We start from the raw sequence: 12,881 nt of genomic DNA on the forward strand, positions 1-12,881 counted from the left end.
TTGTGATACATGACAGTCAGGTATGTTATGTACCATCTTAAGCATCTGGTATCCTAGTAAGTTTAGGGGGTTCAGATGGGGCACTGTGAGCTAGTTAGGAACCAGGCCAACAATTCCTGATGACACATGTGAACTGAATGACCATATTCTGAAATTTATGTTGCCCAGAATACACAGTCCTACATTATTCGTAAGAACAGTATAACATTCCCAGGGGTATGACACAGTCAAAGAAGGAATTGGATTTCAAGTCAGTTCAAAAATGAAAGAACATTCTTTCAAGCCAAAAGGGATAACTTGCTACAGGGGCGATAGTGAGTGGCCATTCAGTAAAGAACTATCAGGTGACAGACGTGTCTCAGCAGCACCCATTATACCGAGTGTGTTGACTTGGGTAATAGCTCCCTGTTGGATTCAATCTAGCAGCAATCACCATTTTCGAAGGGGACACAGACGTTCCAAGGTGCATCCGTTCAAATAACATTGGGTCTCTGTTCTTAGCTAGCCTCCAAGGGAGGAAGGTCCTTACCCTGACACAGGTGCTGACAGGACTATAGTTGGGAAGAAGTATCTCGAGCATGAGGAGATTCTCTCTAGTGCCGGTTGACACAGGCTGGCTATCCAGTGGGGATGACATGGAGTACCCAATTGCCCGAGATGAGGTAGACATTAATGGCACGTCTACCAATGATGTGATTGAACCTGGTTAAGTACCAGGACCAGAAGCCTTCTCATGGATACATCTACGGTTGCTTGGACAGACAGATCAAGCTTACTCCTTATTGATGTTGAAGAATGCTTTGATGTTGGGGGCGTGGGTGGAGATTCTGTCTTCGAGCGCTTTTTTTCCTCATTTTTCTGATGAGTTGGTGGTGGACTTCGGTGGCGGCTCTGAAGTTGTTGGGGGCTTCTGTGGATTTGGTGTTCCTCCAGTCCTTTTCAAGCCAGCAGCAGGTGCGTCTGCACTCTTGAAGTTCGGTGATAAACCATCTAGCTTTCTTGGCGTGGGTGTTGTTGTTTTTCTTGAGGGGGGATAAGGTGTTGTTGTTATCAGTGATCCATCTGTGCAGGGTTCGGGCTGCGGCATTGGGGTCGTCTTTTTCCGCAACGGTAGGTGCCATGACACCTGTGGTCATAGAACGACCAACAGAAAGTGTGTTTCCACACCACCACTGCCCTGGATGATGCTTGTTGTTGCTCTGAGGCCAGCTGGGCTGTAAGTGGCCTGTGGTTTGTGGTGGTTCACTGGTTTGAAGCCCACTCAAGGAAAGAGGTGTCTCATGAAGAAGTTCCAGAACTTTATTCCAGTCAGATGTTGCTCCTTTCCTGGCTGAACAGTTCAAAGATCAGGTGATTCTGAGCTGCTCTAGGTCACCTTCTTCCTAATTGGCATTTGAGTTATAAAGTCACAGAGCTAAAATTGACTGAAGAAAAGGAAGCTGGATTTCACTGAGCTCAGAGGAAAACTGCTCCTACAATGAAAGGGATTTCAAGATCCCCCACCTTCCCCACCTACTTCCAATATCAGGTAGGGGAGCCAAAGCAATAGAAATGGTCAGGTTGTCCGGCACATCAGAGACATAGGACAACTAGCAAGTAACAACAAACAGACAGACAGACAGACACAAAGCTGTCCTCCCCACCCTCAGTCAGCAGTATTCCCCTTAGAGGTGCAAGTGAACACGGATGAATAATCTACTGCCATCACAGCCAGTCACATCATAGCATTGTTAGAAGGGGATCTATCCACTCTCAATGTAATTGGTGTACACTTTGGCCGTTTTTAGTCTCTTGGTAAAGAGTATGGGATTACAGGGGACTGGATGTTCATTCCACGTAGTATTCAAGACATCAAATAATTAACCAGAGAGGATACAACGGTTGATATCTGAAGAAGGTGACCTTCATACGGACCGAATCCCGTGAGGGGAAAACCCCAATTTTCTTTTTTCGCCTCAGATGTTCACAAACTGAATGAGGTTCTCATTGGGTCAGAGATTGAAGAATTCAGTGTCGTCAAACTTTTTGGAAGAATTAAAGTGAAGTAGCTGACTTATGTCTTTCTAGGTTAACAACAGAGTGAATTGTCAAAAGTCAGAGGGTGAGGGATGAAAAATCTGATTTCCCTCCCTTTCAGTAGCATTAGATACAATTATATATTGTTAGCATGATGTACCTATATATCATTTCATATATTATATAATGTATATTTACTCATGTATTTACTTTAGTGAAATTAGGAGCATCGTACTGTTTTCCCTTTGTATTAGCGAGTTAGGCCGAAAACCATGCAGACGCCATTTTGTTGCCCATGTCCTATCCTAAGCTGTAGTCACGTGTTATTTCTATTCTGCTGACAGGATCCCAATATTTGAGTTACAGAGAGCAGCTGAAAGGTAGATTGTATTTTCCCTTCCCCAAGGACTCAAGGTTACATCTGGCTTTGAATGTGATAAGCGCATTCCGAAAGGCTCTGTGCCTCCACTCCTGGGCACCAGGACGAAAGGGAGTCACCCCTTTGACCTTATTATATAGAATAGAGGTATTCTGAACCAATCCTGTATGCCATATATGGTCCTTCCTTGAGGCCCCCTGGGTCAGCTTGTACATTTCCATGTACAGTGACTTCATGTGTTGATCTGAAAGTATATATATTCTGTTTTGACTATAAGCCAGCAGTCTTCTCTCTGCACCCGAGGTGTGAGGGTCAGAGAGGCTCCTCTACAGAGTATTTTTGTTTAATAAATGATTGAACTTTCTTCACTGCCAACTGACTGATTATTTGGTAATTGGTATTGAGGGCTAGTGGTAAGTATAGCTCCATAGGTTATTTATTTATGGTACTTCACAGTCCCAAAGTAAAATACAGATATAATTCTGTGTAACAGAAAAACTGGAAATTGCAATGAATCTAATCCATTGTGTGTGTTTTATCTAATTCTGAGATTACCATCAACTCTAGAACTTTCATCCTTCCTTGAGACCCGAACTTTCACCTAGAGGACCGTAATGACTGAAATTCATATACCCTCCTCAAAAGCCTTACGAACCCCAACCTTACTCAGCACATCAGCCATACACAACTCAGCCGAGGCAGGCTCAAATGGTTAGGCAAGCAAATACCTACTTTCTAAAAGTGGTATTTGCAAACACAGAATACTAAAATAAACCTTACTAAAAGATGTACTTTATTATTCTGAGGTCAGGAATACTAAATTCGAATTTCCACCGTGTTCCCTGAGTCAGTTAGGATTATAAGAATGTAATAATCTAACTGATAGAGAAAAACAAAAATGGCTGTAATTCACTATTAGAATATGCTACACACATCATAGCATGTCCTACCTTATACTTACAATGCACTCTCTCCTTGAGTCTACCATAGGGGTGTCTAATATGAAGCAAAGGGAATGTTTAGAGACTGGTAAGTGGGTGCACTTGGCCAAGTCGCCATGGCAATGCTAGACTGCACACAGGCCTTGCAATGGCAGGCCTGAGACACACTTTACAAGCTGCTACTGTGGGTGGCACAACCAGTGCTGCTAGCCCACCAGCAGCATTTGATTTACAATCCCTGGGCACACATGGTGCACTGTACTAGGGGCTGACAGATAAATCAAATAACCCAATCATGGAATAACCAATTAGTACATTAATTTAACATAGGGAGCACTTGCACTGTGGCACTGATTAGCAGTGGCACAGTGCCCAAAGCATAAATCCAGCAAAAACATGTCAAAACAGAGGAGGCAAGCCGTCAAAAATGGAAGGGAGGCTCACGCCAATGATGCCAGGTCTAACAGTAGCCCCATAGCTTGTCCCATTTCTCCTCAGTGAATTGTTTGCTCTATGTTTCCTCCCATTTTCTGCATTTGAATCACCTAGTATAATTTAGTCACAGCCTTACATCCAGTGACGAACCTACAGGTGGGCTTACTGGTGGGCTTTCAGTAGGGTATTTGTGACACATAAAATAAAGGAATTTTTTGCTTAAAAAATCATGGGTATCCCACCAGAATCAGGTCTGTCGATCGGTATGTTTCTGTTCATTGGTCAGCGCATTCTCCCATGTCATCCTTCGTTAATTTCAACCTTCCTTGAAGCATGCCCTGGTACTTGTGTATCCTTCCACTGTTTGGGTTGTGGGATCTACTTTTCCCTGCTCCCTTGATGTCTACTTACAAACATATTTTGTTACCAGAGGCTTTTTTTCTCTTTTTAAAACTTCATTCAATAGCTTTCTTTTAATGATATTCACGTATATATTTTAAACTTGCCTAGTAACTATGCCCTTAGCAGATGCACATCCAGACCGCATACTTTAAATACTTTTCTCAACATGCTTTGTTTATTTCTTGATTTCAATCGCATGTACACTTTAAACTCTCCCTGTGACTGTATGTCACTGATAGATGCACATCCTAGACGCATACATTTATTTCAAACATTTAAAACAAATTTCCATATTATATATTTTTACAGACTTGAATTACAACAGATTTTTACTTTTAAATATATATACTTATACAGCTAACTAGACTTATAATGCTACATCTTACCCCAACACCCATACTACCAATCTGCCGTAAGAAAATAAAGAGCTATGACGCTTCCAGTGCTTGCCACGTCAGAGCGCTTTTTTCCTAACTATACTATTTGGATGAATTTTTTGTGAAATCGGTTGAAGTTTGCACACATTGGAGAAGACAGTGTTGCGTAATAACAGTGGGTTTCATGAACTGATATATGGTTTATTTGACTGCTATACGATAACTTACGTTTGTTTGACGGACTCAATATATTTTCAAAAGCTCACAAAGTATTGCAATCTGTTCTTTCACAATCTTTTAATTTCATTATTTTAACTGACCTTACTGCTGCAAAGAACCTGAAACATAAATAAGGGCACTCGTGAGAGGCCCTACGGTGAGCGGGCTGGAGCCAGCTTTATGAAACTGAACAGGACATAACTTGTTGTGCAGACAGTCAGTGACTGCAGAGCTCCGAGCTGTGTCACTTTCATAATTGCTTTAGGGGCTCCCAGCTGTAAAGTTGCTTTGTGCAGCTGCCTGCATACAGGGAAATGCAGAGCAGCCTCTCAGCTAAACTAACAGTTACAGGCCTAATGAAGACGTGCGATTGGCATCCTGTGCTGCGTGAGACAGTAAGGGCTACGTAGCACATTGAAGATGCAGTCCCTCCTCCTGCCCCAGCAGACAACAGGTCTCCTGGGATTTGTAGTCCCTTTACCAAGCAGCTGCAGTGGTGTGCCACCCAGCACTGCATTTGAGAGTCTGGCACTATATAGCGAGTGGAAGTTGTGTTCCCTCCTCCTCCACCTGCAGACAAACAGGTCTCCTGGGACTTATAGTCCCTTTAGCAGGCAGTACAGTTCAGTTCAATAAAACTTTATTCGGCCACGTTCTGGCCATAAAAGTAAATTTCACCGAACAGGCCACAAACAGATAACATTTATAACTGTGCTACGAATGTGGTTACCACCCCCTTTTCTGAATCGTTTTTGGCCACTATAGGTGTGGCAGGGTATACTCAGACATGAGTCCCTTGCTCACTGCTCCATCAGGATTCAAGCAAGCCGGGCCGACGAGGCTGTAATGCCAGAAACCGGTCCCCGGTAGCTGTATCCTTTCTGGTGAAGAATTGGCTTGGTAGTTTGGTCTGCCCTGTTCCCATGATGCACTGGGCCAGGGACAGACTAATTTGCATATTGCCAGGTTCTGAGCTGGGATGGGGCAGTGAGCTAAATAACGGTGATGGATCAAGCCCTGATCTTTGGACTGGGTAAGAGTGGTCTGCTTAATTCAGACACTCTGTTCATCACCACCCCCTTTTCTGAATCGTTTTTGGCCACTATAGGTGTGGCAGGGTATACTCAGACATGAGTCCCTTGCTCACTGCTCCATCAGGATTCAAGCAAGCCGGGCCGACGAGGCTGAAATGCCAGAAACCGGTCCCCGGTAGCTTGTCTCCTTTCTGGTGAAGAATTGGCTTGGTAGTTTGGTCTGCCCTGTTCCCATGATGCACTGGGCCAGGGACAGACTAATTTGCATATCGCCAGGTTCTGAGCTGGGATGGGGCAGTGAGCTAAATAACGGTGATGGATCAAGCCCTGATCTTTGGACTGGGTAAGAGTGGTCTGCTTAATTCAGACACTCTGTTCATCACCACCCCCTTTTCTGAATCGTTTTTGGCCACTATAGGTGTGGCAGGGTATACTCAGACATGAGTCCCTTGCTCACTGCTCCATCAGGATTCAAGCAAGCCGGGCCGACGAGGCTGAAATGCCAGAAACCGGTCCCCGGTAGCTTGTCTCCTTTCTGGTGAAGAATTGGCTTGGTAGTTTGGTCTGCCCTGTTCCCATGATGCACTGGGCCAGGGACAGACTAATTTGCATATAGCCAGGTTCTGAGCTGGGATGGGGCAGTGAGCTAAATAACGGTGATGGATCAAGCCCTGATCTTTGGACTGGGTAAAAGTGGTCTGCTTAATTCAGACACTCTGTTCATCGCCACCCCCTTTTCTGAATCGTTTTTGGCCACTATAGGTGTGGCAGGGTATACTCAGACATGAGTCCCTTGCTCACTGCTCCATCAGGATTCAAGCAAGCCGGGCCGACGAGGCTGAAATGCCAGAAACCGGTCCCCGGTAGCTTGTCTCCTTTCTGGTGAAGAATTGGCTTGGTAGTTTGGTCTGCCCTGTTCCCATGATGCACTGGGCCAGGGACAGACTAATTTGCATATAGCCAGGTTCTGAGCTGGGATGGGGCAGTGAGCTAAATAACGGTGATGGATCAAGCCCTGATCTTTGGACTGGGTAAGAGTGGTCTGCTTAATTCAGACACTCTGTTCATCACCACCCCCTTTTCTGAATCGTTTTTGGCCACTATAGGTGTGGCAGGGTATACTCAGACATGAGTCCCTTGCTCACTGCTCCATCAGGATTCAAGCAAGCCGGGCCGACGAGGCTGAAATGCCAGAAACCGGTCCCCGGTAGCTTGTGTCCTTTCTGGTGAAGAATTGGCTTGGTAGTTTGGTCTGCCCTGTTCCCATGATGCACTGGGCCAGGGACAGACTAATTTGCATATAGCCAGGTTCTGAGCTGGGATGGGGCAGTGAGCTAAATAACGGTGATGGATCAAGCCCTGATCTTTGGACTGGGTAAGAGTGGTCTGCTTAATTCAGACACTCTGTTCATCACCACCCCCTTTTCTGAATCGTTTTTGGCCACTATAGGTGTGGCAGGGTATACTCAGACATGAGTCCCTTGCTCACTGCTCCATCAGGATTCAAGCAAGCCGGGCCGACGAGGCTGAAATGCCAGAAACCGGTCCCCGGTAGCTTGTCTCCTTTCTGGTGAAGAATTGGCTTGGTAGTTTGGTCTGCCCTGTTCCCATGATGCACTGGGCCAGGGACAGACTAATTTGCATATAGCCAGGTTCTGAGCTGGGATGGAGCAGTGAGCTAAATAACGGTGATGGATCAAGCCCTGATCTTTGGACTGGGTAAGAGTGGTCTGCTTAATTCAGACACTCTGTTCATCACCACCCCCTTTTCTGAATCGTTTTTGGCCACTATAGGTGTGGCAGGGTATACTCAGACATGAGTCCCTTGCTCACTGCTCCATCAGGATTCAAGCAAGCCGGGCCGACGAGGCTGAAATGCCAGAAACCGGTCCCCGGTAGCTTGTCTCCTTTCTGGTGAAGAATTGGCTTGGTAGTTTGGTCTGCCCTGTTCCCATGATGCACTGGGCCAGGGACAGACTAATTTGCATATAGCCAGGTTCTGAGCTGGGATGGGGCAGTGAGCTAAATAACGGTGATGGATCAAGCCCTGATCTTTGGACTGGGTAAGAGTGGTCTGCTTAATTCAGACACTCTGTTCATCACCACCCCCTTTTCTGAATCGTTTTTGGCCACTATAGGTGTGGCAGGGTATACTCAGACATGAGTCCCTTGCTCACTGCTCCATCAGGATTCAAGCAAGCCGGGCCGACGAGGCTGAAATGCCAGAAACCGGTCCCCGGTAGCTTGTCTCCTTTCTGGTGAAGAATTGGCTTGGTAGTTTGGTCTGCCCTGTTCCCATGATGCACTGGGCCAGGGACAGACTAATTTGCATATAGCCAGGTTCTGAGCTGGGATGGGGCAGTGAGCTAAATAACGGTGATGGATCAAGCCCTGATCTTTGGACTGGGTAAGAGTGGTCTGCTTAATTCAGACACTCTGTTCATCACCACCCCCTTTTCTGAAACGAATGTGGTTAAGAGCACAAATAATATGCATTAATAAAATAAAAACATTTCCAAATAGAGCCAAGTCATTGCTATTGTCAACCCATGTTTTTTCTTTTACGTATAGCCCCTGATAAAAAACTTGTGACTTGAGAAATAAGTTGGGAGTAGAACATTTGCAGGTAAATCAGTGCTAGTCTTACTTGTGAAAAATAGCAATTTCTTAAAAGTGGTAGAATATATTTTGGTCGCAGCTCAGTATAAAAGCAACAGAAGAACATAAAGTACAACAGATCTTGGTCAGAAAAAGTGTCACATGCACATGGCTGTAAGGTTCCTGGCTTTGAGAAACCTTTAGGTACATTAAGGATCCAATGGATACAATTAAATTTAAATCTAGATAAAAGAAAACGATGATGCAAATTATTAACAAAAGACCAAAGAGGTTCATCTAAAATCTCAGGACTTATAATCAGTAAAAATCTGCATGTAGGTTTCTTAAGTTCATTTGCTTCCCTATCCAGATTTCTCCTAGTTAAGAATTGAGTTTTTATAATTTTCACCTCCATGAGGTGCGGCTTTCTTGGTTGATTAAATAGCTTTGGTTGTCCTAGTGCTGAAAGCTGCAGAGAAACATAGCTTAACCAGGGAATATCTGCGGCTCTATCTAGCTTCATGCAGTCATCTAGAAGGGGGCATGGCTAAGCAAGCCACGATGGCGGACACGGTCTGCTGAGGCTCCGCAGCCGGGCGGCCCAGAAGATCCTCATAACTCGTCGACCGGGGGGAAACAAATGCCCCTCTGGACAGCGGAATCCCAGCGACACCAGGGAGTGCCCGAAAATAGTGGCGTTAACTGCAGCAACATCCAATGCAGCCGATGACTCCTGTCCCCGGGCCCGAATCCAACATGGCGGCCACCCGTCCCTAGCCCGGACTGACCTGTAGGACGCAGCCGAGCCGAACGATCCTCGGTGGCAAGGGCACAGAAGGAGCGCTTGGGGCATGAGCTAAGCCTGGTGTGGCCCCCGCGACTCCGACCACCTCGGATTGTCCTCAGCCCCGGGTGAGCAGAGAGCCGTGCAGGGTCGCAGGCCAGCGGCGACGATCGGACGGCAGTGACATCACCGAACAGCAGTGCACCTTTGACGGATAGGTCGGGGACCTCATCCGGCGGCCAGCGGGTGACAGACCCCGGGGCTGACTACCTAGAGACCCCGCTCTGACAGGCCTTCCTGAAAGCTCGTACCTTCGCGCCAGAGACTGCCTGACCCTATCATGGCTCCCGCGGGAAAGCCAGGCCCGTAATCGACTACCCACACTCCTTGAAGCCTGGGATTGTGGCGAATACAGAGGTGAGCAGGCGCGCGACGTTACCCCTGAGGCGTCCACAATTCCACTCCCATCCGACAGGTCTCCTCGACCGGAGGACCGGACTGCGACCCGCCATTGCCTGACCTTAACATGGCAGCCAGGACGCGGTGAATAAACTGGCCCTGACCAACTCCAAGCCCTCCGATGCAGTGTGTGGGTCTCATCTCAGACAGGACCAGTACCATTAGACCGTGACTGTGCCCCGCTGCTGACTTGCCCAACGAGTGCCATATTAAATATAACTGTGTGTTCTGAGGGGCCCCCCAACATGCTGGGCAGGGAGCGGGCACCCCCCCTGAGTGGCACGACTGGCAGTACGGGGGAGAGGGCCCCTCTGGGGTGCTGGAGACATACGGGCGCATTACGCCCCCTATAACAAAAGGGCCACAAGCTGAACAATCGATCCCCTGGGGCGCGCTGCCAGAGCTCCGTCCCCACGATCGACACGGCAACAAGGAAGGACATCCACGAACAGCAGCATGGGAAAGCCGAGGGCCACCCAACAGACGTCGGTCCCTGAAATGGCGCCAGAAGATCAGCCCCGCGCCAACACTCTCTCTGACACACTAGCGACCCAGCCAGACCCCACCATCTCAGACAAACTGGATCGGGTTCTGGCGGCCATTGAACTATCCAGCGCCTCAAAGGAGGAGCGCCTGGGCGCGCTCACCACGGACATCAATCTAATCCGCGACGATTATCGGAAACTAGCGGAAAAGGTGAGGGAAGGAGAGAGATCCCTCGCTGATATACAGCCCACCCTGACTACGCAACAGCGGACCCTCCAAACAGCCCTGGGTCATCTGACGAACGTGGAAAAACGCTTGGATGATTTGGAAGGGCGCTCTCGACGCTGTAATTTACGCGTCCTGGGTCTACCGGAGGGCGTGGAGGGGACTCATCCGATTGAGTACGTGGAGGCCTGGGTCAAATCCTTTACTCCAACTAAAGACCGCACAGCGTTTTTCTCGATAGAACAAGCCCACCGAGTCCCAGCTCGTACACCACCACCCAGTAACGCACCTCGCCCACTGCTTGCGAAATTTCTGCATTTTCAAGATCCGGATGCTGTATTGCGAGCCGCCAAACGTGCAGGTCCACTACAAGTCGAAAACCAACAAGTCATGGTCTTTCCTGACTACGCCAAAGCGGTGCAGAAGCTCAGAGCGTCCTTCCTGGAGGTGAAGCGGCACCGGCGGGCAAATGACATACAGTACTCTCTGCTGTTCCCGGCCAGCCTGAAAGTCCTTCACGCCGGCTCCACACACTTCTTCTCCACTGCAGCAGATGCCTGCGAATGGGAAGACCGCCACTGTACAAAAGGACCGATCGCGGTCATACCGCCAAAACGTAGCCAAAGAGCACCGCGCAACAGGAGCCGCGCTTCACAACCAACGCAAACACAGGGGCAACAGAACTGGGGAGAACTTACGAGAAGACATGAGATCGACTCACCGGACCTAGAGCAGATCATGCGGGAGCGTCGCAAAGCCCTCCAAGCTGTCACGGACCTATGGGCTCCCCCTCCGAGGAAGACATCAAGGGGACAGCAACGGGGCCCATCCCACAGGGGACTCTGTTACACTGCCCCCGGCACCCCACTGCTTGACGATGCCCTGTACTGAACATACCAGAAGATGTCATCCAGTAGTATGCCACCACCAACAGCCTCTTGTGAAGCAGAAATCCCGGAAGGGAGGTTACCCGCATAATGTGTTACTACACAATCGTGACATTACACTCTTCAACAACGAGCATTACTCCTTCCAACGCCCTAGCGGGATCCCACCACACAGCTGCGACCTGCCACCCCAACGTATTGACAGTTTGCTCTTTGTTTCATGAGCATGTGTTTGGACGTATCTAGCTTGCTGATATGCCCCAAGTATTGGGACTGTTTTCCCACCAAGTTCTATGTTTTATTCCCTCTGTTATCTGGTCCCTTTCACCCCACAGGAGACATGAGCACCTGGGTCACCAGCACGTCAGGAGGGGGGCTTGTGAGGGCTATTCGTGACGACAGCGCATCCAGGTCACTCCCCTTGTCCACACACCCAGCGGTTCGGATCGCGCAACAAGGCGCAGGTAGAGTTTGTCCGGCTCCCCAATGCAGTGCGCAGATATCAGTATTCTCGCCCTGAACACACGGGGTCTCCACACACCGCGCAAGAGATACGCAACGTACGCTTACGTTAAGCGCCAGCGTGTGCACATTGCATTCCTTCAAAAAACGCATCTCACAGCGCCGGAGAAACAAATGTCCCCGTTTGCTGAGGCCTTGTAAAGAGCGACCCAACTCCAGCAGTGAGGGCCAAGGAGCATTGTGGATACAAAATAATCATCCATCGATGCAACAACAACAAAAACAACAAATGAATCCCGGTCAGCAGGCTCGAGACCCTCCAGCCCCAGACAGTCTTTGTATCTCAAGACCTCACCTGGGGTTTCATGCGGGGCCTGGGCTCCCTGCTGGGGTCGGGTTGAGCTTTGTAGGGTCTTTGTGTAACCCTAGGACTGAACCATGAGCGCGGGAAGAAGAGGCTGTTCATGGACAACTGCGCAGGCGCTGGGGACAGACAGCGCTTCCCATAGCGTGGGTTAAAGAGGCCTTGGATTAACTGCGCATGCGCGGCGGACAGACACCGCTGTTAGGGCAATCCAACTCCAGAAGTTGTTGCAAGAAAGATTCACAGCCGGAGCGCAGCACCGGCTCCAACAGCACGGAGCGCAGGGAAGGGCCACACCTCAGAGCCAGCACAGGTGGGACGGTGTCCGCGCAGGGACACAATGAGTGAGAAGCAACAGCTGCCTTCTGCCACGGAGCGCGAGGCGCCTCGCGCTACAGCACAGGGTGAGATGTATTTCAGGGCAGAGCTTCTCTATGGGGGGGGGGTGTCTTTGCTCTGCGCATGCGCAGTGAGGCTGAGCGTTCTCTGTCTAGGGCAGGTCATAGGTCCTAACTCGGTGAATGGAAGTAGTGCCTTCGCCCCGCACGTGCGCAGCCGTGACGCGCGGCCTTGCGCGTGCGCAGCCGTGAGACGCCATGCTTTGTTCGCGCACATGTATGCATGAGGGTTGGTGTCTGCTGTGTCAAATGTATGCATGTGGGATGGTGTCTGCTGGGTCGAATGTATGCATGTGGGATGGTGTCTGCTGCGTTAAGTGTATGCATGTGGGATGGTGTCTGCTGGGTCGAATGTATGCATGTGGGATGGTGTCTGCTGCGTTAAGTGTATGCATGTGGGATGGTGTATGCTGGG

Source organism: Lissotriton helveticus (assembly GCF_964261635.1).
Source record: "Lissotriton helveticus chromosome 1_1 unlocalized genomic scaffold, aLisHel1.1 SUPER_1_unloc_92, whole genome shotgun sequence".
Lineage (NCBI taxonomy): Eukaryota > Metazoa > Chordata > Amphibia > Caudata > Salamandridae > Lissotriton > Lissotriton helveticus.